Consider the following 5,920-nt stretch of genomic DNA (forward strand, 5'->3'; position numbering starts at 1 on the left):
CTGTGTGTGTTCTCTTGTGTAAAGTCAGATAGCTAGATGTAACATAACTCTTCCCACATTGATCACAGCTATAAGGTTTCTCTGTTGTGTGTGTTTTCTGATGTTTAGTCAGATTGGAAGATGTAGTAAAACTCTTCCCACATTGAGTACAGCTATAAGATTTCTCTCCTGTGTGAATTAGCAAGTGTGTTTTCAATGAATATGATCTAGAGAAACTCATTTCACAATGAGAGCAGTGGTACGGCTTTTCTCCTGTGTGGATTCTCCGGTGTATTTCAAGTTCTGATTTAGATTTGCAGTTCTTCTCACAGTCAGAGCAGCAGTAAGGATTATTCAATGTGGGTCTCTGCTGGTGTTTCTTGAGGTGTTCTGATCTGGAGAGACTCTTCTCTGCCCTGTCAGCATCATGATCTTGTTGAGACTCCCCAGAGGACCCAGGATAGTCACATCTCTCTCCTGTGTGAACGACAAAATTAAACAGATGGTTAAAGTCCCACAACAGCAGAAATCCACTCTTTATTTGAGGTCAAAGGTGATGCCCAGAGTGTACCCATGAAGTTGTACAACAATTGACGTCTGTTAAATTATTTGACAATTGTCTTAATACAGTCAAGTGAGCAACAATAGTCATATTTTGTCTTGTTTTCACATTAGTAGTAACATTACATTTTTTTTTTACATTTTAGTCATTTAGCAGACGCTCTTATCCAGAGTGACTTACAGTTGTGAATGCATACATTTCATTATTGTAATATTGCTATTCATTGTAAATGTTTGGAGGTCTATGTATCCATTATTGTAATATTGCTATTCATTGTAAATGTTTGGAGGTCTATGTATCCATTATTGTAATATTGCTATTCATTGTAAATGTTTGGAGGTCTATGTATCCATTATTGTAATATTGCTATTCATTGTAAATGTTTGGAGCTCTATGTATCCATTATTGTAATATTTCTATTCATTGTAAATGTTTGGAGGTCTATGTAGCCATTATTGTAATATTGCTATTCATTGTAAATGTTTGGAGGTCTATGTAGCCATTATTGTAATGCTATTCATTGTAAATGTTTGGAGGTCTACATAGCCAAATTGTATCTATGATCGTATGCTATCCATTTATGTTTTCATATGTTCTATTTCTATCTGTAAATTAACCAATGATATCAGGCCACACTCAGACATGATTACAGACACCTGTGTGTGTCCTTTGACACAATATAAACTAGTGACCCACAGTGTTTGTCATTATACCCTGATGAAGACAGCTTGTCTGTATAAACCAGTTACCTGCAGTGTTTGTCATTGTACCCTGATGAAGACAGCTTGTCTGTATAAACCAGTTACCTGCAGTGTTTGTCATTGTACCCTGATGAAGACAGCTTGTCTGTATAAACTAGTGACCCACAGTGTTTGTCATTATACCCTGATGAAGACAGCTTGTCTGTGGAAACGTTGGTTATTAGGTTATTAAATTATTGCATCTGAGCTCCTAGAGTGTGAGGTTCTCCTTTTCTTTTTCAGGCCACTGGGGTCTGACAACTTGGATGGAAAAATTACTGAGGATAATAGAGGACGACATTGCCACTCCTATTAACCATATCTTCAATATAAGCCTACTAGAAAGTGAGAAAACCCTACCTTGTCACAACACAACTGATTGGCTCAAATGCATTAAGGAAAGAAATTTCACAAATTAACTTTTAATTATTCATTTTTCTGTGACAAATGGTGAATTAGTTATTGATTTATACCACTTTTAAATGGAATTTTATAGATGATGTATTTCTATAAAATCAAAACTGGAATTTTTATTCAAAACAAAGGTTGTAAAAGTATGCTAGACATTTATATAATAAATCATACCTAGTTTAATGTTTCTGTGACAATCAATGAATTAGTTATTGATTTTTACAATTTTAATTATTTTGGCCAATGTCTGAATTTAAATCCAACTTTACCTCGGTCAGAACTTTCATTGTCTAGGTCTCATTTTTAGCCATCTTACTCATTGCTATAACCAGGACATTGTGATTAGGAAACTATGAGAAGCACACAAAGTCCAGGGGGTGATCACGCTCTACCACTAAGTGTCAGTTTAGTTGGCCCACGTAAGACAGTCTCGTGTTACAATTGAATGTTTAAGTAGCATGAATTGTTCCTGTTCACACCGAGGTGAAGAGCGGAATAATTGAAGGAATGAATCCCAGCCTGACGCTCATCATCTGTGGAAGGCGGGACTTCCAGTCAGGCGCGGATTTCATTGGCCTTTTCAGGTGTGATTTTAGATCCTTCAACCGAAGTCGCGACTCCCCACAGTATGTTGTACCAAAGTTGACTGACCCTTAAGGGAACTACACTGCCATAAATACAAGGAAAGTCAAGTAGTGTTTCATTTAAAAAATATATATACACAAATCCGGCAAGGCACCAACTCTGAGAAGGGTTTAAAACAAAGGTTTCAAACAATTCATAAATGTTATGGAACGTAGGTATGTTTCGCCTTTAATGTAATGGCATTGAAAACAATGAAAAAAGGCGAATAGCTGTGTTTGAATACCCATACTAACATACTGTATACTACATACATAATGAGTATATACTACATACTATTAGTTAATTGTAGTATACTGTAGCTACATACTTAATGAGTATATACTACATACTATTAGATAATTGTAGTAAACTGTAGCTACATACTTAATGAGTATATACTACATACTATTAGTTAATTGTAGTAAACTGTAACCGAACCGTTTCCTTTCAGTTGAGGCTCTTCTCCTGTCTACCGGATGTTTATGCTGTTGCTATGCAACCTCTTGCTAGCTAGTTAGCATAACACATTACTAGTTAGACATTTTACGACTTCAGGTGTGTTTTTAAATTCAATCTTGAATACCAGAGTGCTTCATAAATTCAGACCGTTGTCAGATTGTCCATTTATAAATTCAGCCCGTTTCGCTCTCGGAGCCACTGGCCGCTCCGGCCGAGGAGTTGGGTTGATTTGACCGTTCTGACCTTAGCTTGCTAGCTACTTCCAGACACAAATGAGACTTTGACCATTTTACTCGCCCTAGCAGAGCTGGTTAGGCAGTTTTCATGTTATCCAGAGTGACTGTAACTGTGCTGCTGGAAAACATTTAATTACGGTTTTTGTTGCCGACGTTTACTGACACCTGGACATATTCAACGGGTGTTGAGCGCTAGTAAATTCATTATTCTGCTCTCTGGTACTCAGACGAGAGTGCTCTGAAATCAGAGTAGATAGTCAGAGTGAATTTATGAAAGCACCCGAATGTCCATTGAGAAAGCACAACGACTATACCATTTAGTTAAGCTAAGAATGACGGGAATAATCAAGTCAATAAACGTTGGGTAGTTAGTTAGATAGAATATAGTTAATATACTGACAAGTTTGATGTATAAGTAGCCAACTAACGTCAACTAGCTAGTTAACATACCGGACCATACTGCTGTAATAACATGCTAACAAATTGTCAGCCAAAATAACGTGTAAGGTAACTTATTTGAAAAGTCATAACTTTATTACATTGCTCAACATTTTCTTAACATTTGTCATAATTAGTTAAAACAATGAATTTGTATCGGCTCTCCTTGGACTTCGGCTGAATATTTTCCGCCATTTTCTACAAATCTGAAAACAATGTGAAGCCACGCCCATTTCCTGAAGAATTGCATTATGGGCCCTAACGTACTGCGTGTTTACGTCATATTATGGCGAATTTAGTACGACATCCGGGAACTTTTGGCATACTAACTATATCATACTATGACCAATAAGCACACTATATACTCAATTAACATCACAAATAGTACGGTTAGTATGAGTATTCTAACACAGCTAATGACTTATCAACAGCTCTAACAATTTGACCCCCACAGGAAATCTACACTGGCAGTTATAGAAAGACCCATTTACTATATAACCATTGATTCTTGAAGAATATTGTAAATTCAATATTAATAAATGCCTCAAATGTTTCAACTTTATTACCCCACCAGAAACCAAAACATAAGCTTGTATAACGCCACTGTTTGTTAACAAGCACTGTATAGCCTTGAAATCTTGTTTAAAACTATAATTTTGACCTTATGGCCAGCCAGTCCTTGTATTCATAGTGTAGTGAATTCAGTGGGTAGCCCTGAGCTGGACTCAAACCTGGGTCCAGCGACTGTCAAGCCAACACCTTATAACTGTTACGCCAAGATGTCTGAACTTCTTGAAGACGTCGCTAGGTGTTGGGTTACGGTTTCTACAATGGTTTTCTCTATGAATTTGAGAGTGGTTACACTTCTCCTTCCCCCATCCCTCAGCTGTTTACCAAACCAAGCCTCTGGGCAGCCATTTTGTTGCTGTTTAAATCCTAGGTTGTCCCTTTAAAACAGCTGCACATCTATCAACCAATCTGCAGTTCATACAATAACAAAGCTGTCATTCCACCACTAGTTTGGTTATAAGATGATGGATGGGGTTGGAGAAATGTAACTACTCTCAAATTCATAGACAGACCTACGGATGCAAGGACTGACCATCCATGATATCAACATTATAGTTTTAACCATGTTGAGTGTTTACAGTGTTTGTTTATCATTTAAATTGTTTCTAAACATTGGAGTAAAAAAAGCTTATTTGGGGTTCTGATGGGGTACAACAGTTGAACTAAGCTCATGTGTTATATTCTTCAAGAATCAATGGCTATAAATAAATAATATAAAGTCCAAATATGGATGTAGATATTGCATATTTCCCCTTTAACACCACACATCAGTTCAACAACTGCAGAGTTTGCGCCTCTGTTTTTAAGACAGTACTTACTAGTGTTAATCAGGGTCCGTTTATCGTTAGAACCATTGGATGCCTTAACATGCCTTTGGGAAACCGAGCCCAGATATCCAGTTTCATCCTCGTCTTCCTCCAATGTGACAGCAATCTCCTCTTTCACCCCAAAAACTGCTTCCTCCTCTTTCTCTTCCTCCTCTTCTTTTACTGTAACATCCTCCTCTTTCACTCTGAACGCGTCTTCCTCATCTTTCACTGAAACGTCTTTCTCTTCTTCTTTCACGGTAACAGCCTCACCCTCTACTTGTTTTTGTAATTCAACAGCCTCCTCTTCCTCCTCCTCTTTGACGAGAGTTTCTTTCTCCGTCCAGCAGACCTCCTCTTCTTTAGCAGGAGGAGAGTAGCTTAGTGAACTCATGGTCGGAGATGTTAGCTAGCTAGGCTAATGCTAACTTAACCAACCCGCTAGCTGACTAATAACAACAACACCGTAAATATGAAATTAAATCGGATAACTAACTAGATGACAGAAGTGGGTTTAAAACACTGTGGTTAATATACACTAAAGCGTCTAATGAGCTGTATTGGTTCGGCTATTTTGTCTAGCAAGCTACCGAGGTGGCTGAATAACTGTTGTTGCTGTTGAAAGAAGCGTTCCGTCCACTAGATTATACGTCACACCAACAGCATTACCTTAAAATCCCAGACCGCCATCTGCTGACTGGAGTGGGTAACGCAGTTGAGTAAAATGTACATTTATCTTCAGACAACAAGTTAAAGGGTAGGAAGCATGAGTTTTTACTCAGCAGTGTAACAACACAGTGTGGTTAAAGACTTAGTAAGTTAGTTGTAGTCACGATCTGGTTCCCTATAAGGACAAACAGTTATGTTCATCTCCTTAAAGCCCCACATGATGTATTGTTACACCATGTAGGAGCAGTATAGACCTAGTCTGTTCATTATATACATCTACATGATGTATTGTTACACCATGTAGGAGCAGTATAGACCTAGACTGTTCATTATATACATCTACATGATGTATTGTTACACCATGTAGTAGCAGTATAGACCTAGTCTATTCATTATATACATCTACATGATGTATTGTTACACCAT

At 37.6% G+C, this 5,920-nt stretch overlaps 1 long non-coding RNA gene across 1 annotated transcript; it reads right to left on the minus strand.

Annotated features, from left to right (window-relative positions):
- Positions 1–233: 233 nt before the first annotated feature.
- On the minus strand, positions 234–4,881 carry LOC115183260 (uncharacterized). Its single transcript, XR_003874018.1, has 2 exons — positions 4,838–4,881; positions 234–456 (listed from the first exon to the last, which is right to left on the minus strand). It is a non-coding gene; the product is annotated as an uncharacterized LOC115183260 (long non-coding RNA).
- Positions 4,882–5,920: the final 1,039 nt, after the last annotated feature.

The sequence above is a fragment of the Salmo trutta genome, unplaced genomic scaffold (assembly GCF_901001165.1).
Source record: "Salmo trutta unplaced genomic scaffold, fSalTru1.1, whole genome shotgun sequence".
NCBI lineage: Eukaryota > Metazoa > Chordata > Actinopteri > Salmoniformes > Salmonidae > Salmo > Salmo trutta.